The sequence below is a fragment of the Vigna radiata genome, unplaced genomic scaffold (assembly GCF_000741045.1).
Source record: "Vigna radiata var. radiata cultivar VC1973A unplaced genomic scaffold, Vradiata_ver6 scaffold_368, whole genome shotgun sequence".
Lineage (NCBI taxonomy): Eukaryota > Viridiplantae > Streptophyta > Magnoliopsida > Fabales > Fabaceae > Vigna > Vigna radiata.
In genome coordinates this window covers 120,996-123,379 of record NW_014542357.1, presented here as the reverse complement: position 1 = coordinate 123,379, position 2,384 = coordinate 120,996, and positions in this window count along the sequence as shown.

The following is a 2,384-nucleotide window of genomic DNA, read 5'->3' as shown; positions in this document are numbered from 1 at the left end:
CTGTGAGGCCGAATGGCCGAGAATCTGTGAGGCCGAATGGCCGAGAACCTGTGAGGCCGAATGGCCGAGAACCTGTGAGGCCGAATGGCCGAGAACCTGTGAGGCCGAATGGCCGAGAACCTGTGAGGTCGAATGGCCGAGTACCTGTAAAGCCGAATAGCCGAATACTTGGTTGAATCGAATGCATGGGAGATCGAATGGCCTATTACACATAAGGCCGAATGACCGTATGCATGGGAGGCCGAATGGCCGATTACATGTGATAAAACATGATATCATAAGCATTTATTCCAACAAAAGATTTTAAACAACAAAAGTTTATGCCTTAAGAAATTGAAAAAAGCATGATAGTAATGCTCAACAAAAGTAAATTTTGAGATTTGTCCCATTCCATATTTTAGGAAGGAATTTGTATCATGTCTACTAGTCGATACGACCCCGAACTGAGCGGTAAGGGTTATGGCTACGGCTACAACTTCGCCTGTGTTCGGCCCTTTGGTATGACCGTCCGATTTCTCTATGCTGAGACTTTTCTCTGGTAGGACTCTTTGTTCGGGTCTTTTCTTCTACAAATTTCTGTAGGTGGCCTCCTCGGATGAGCCTTTTTATCTCATCTTTCAGCGTGAAGCATTCCTCTGTAGTATGCCCATAGTTCTGATGGAACCGACAACTTTTCCTTTTGTCCGCGTCCTTTGGAGAAGACTTTTCCGAATTGTAAGAAGTTCAATATTTAGAGTTTCCTCAAGAACTTTTACCCAGGGTGCGTTGAGGGGAGTGTAATGATTATACCTGGCTGTTCGGGCAAAATCCTTATGAAGCATACCTCCATTTTTGTCACTATTGTTGAACGTCTGTTTGTCCTTTTTTTGGCTTCCACCTGTAGAGACCTCTTGTTGTTTCTTTCTTTGTGAGATTCGCATATCCTTCACGCGGATGAATTCAGTTACTCTCTCTTGGAGTTTTTCCATAGTTTTTGGTGGTCACGCATACAATTTTTTGGTAAAATATCCTAGTCTTAGACACGAAGGTAAATTGTTGATAATAAAAGAGTGATTTACCTCTTTAATTCGTCGTGCAGTTTTAATATACCTTTTCATGAAGGCCTTCAAAGTTTCCCCATTCTCGTGCTTAGTATTTACCAATTCTGCGGCTGTCAGCTCTTGTACACGGCTAGATGCATACTGCCTTCCAAAGAGGGTTTGTACAGTGGCAAAGGAATCCATTATATTTGGAGGAAGAGTGTTATACCATGACAATGCCTCTCCCTTGAGGGATAGTGAAAAGGCTCTACACAGGATTGGGTTACTGTTAGAGTAAAATGCCATTGCATTGACGAATGCTTCATGTGATCATCTGGATTGGTTGAGCAATCATATTTGTCAAATGTGGGAAGAGCTTTCTCCGGCATGGGTGCCTGCATGATTGTCGTCGTGAAGGGCAGTAGATCGATCGGGCTTATAGTCTGTAGAGGTGTTGGCTCTCTTCTTCCTCGGTTGTCGTTTGGATTACCATTCGGATTGGTGTTGCCTTTGGTGTTACCGTTTAGGTTGGCATTACCGTTTGGGTTGGTGTTACCATTGGTATTATCGTTCAGGTTGGCATTGCCATTGGTGTTACCGTTCGGGTTTGTGTGGTGAGATTGCTCTTGGTCACAGCGGGTTTCACTATTACCAGTATGATCCCGTTGGGCTGATGACGTTAAGTGTTGCTCGAATTGTCCCTGACGAGTTCCTTCGTTTCTTCGCATTGCGATCTCCTCTTCATGCTTTCGCTGCATCTCTTGCTGAACTCGCGCCTGTGCTTGTAGTTGCTCTTGCATGGCTCGAGCTTGAGCCTGCATCTGCTCTTGCATTTGTGATATCAGTTCTCTGGTGGTCTGTTGTTCGTCCATGCTCCTCGTGGTCACCATTTGGGCTTCTTTTGTCTACTCTCAGCCCCACGGTGGGCGCCAAAATGTTTCGGTGTAGATTTAAAGGACCGAGAGACTAACCTGTTTTGTCGTGGCTTTACCGTTTTTCGATGCTTGAAATGGGTTCTCCGCTTGTCTTCTTTCCTCCTGGGCCACTCGATTGCCTGCAATCCTGACTGTTCAGTGATCTTCAAACTTTGACTGCTCAGTCGCCTTCCCGGTAGAAAGGGGGAGGTACTTGCAAAAGGCACTCCAACGCCCAAGTCAAGCGTGTATTGAAGATCCTCGACTCTTGACTGAATATTTAGTGATTTTGTTATCACTGTAGAGTATTTTCAGAGCAGTGGAGTGTGAGTAGAATGTACCTGACTTGTGGCCTTGGCTCTCTATTTATAAGTTGTCCTATAGATCTTAAACTGACATAAGCCCAATAAAATATAAACAGAATAAAATATAAACAAACTTACCTAAAAAT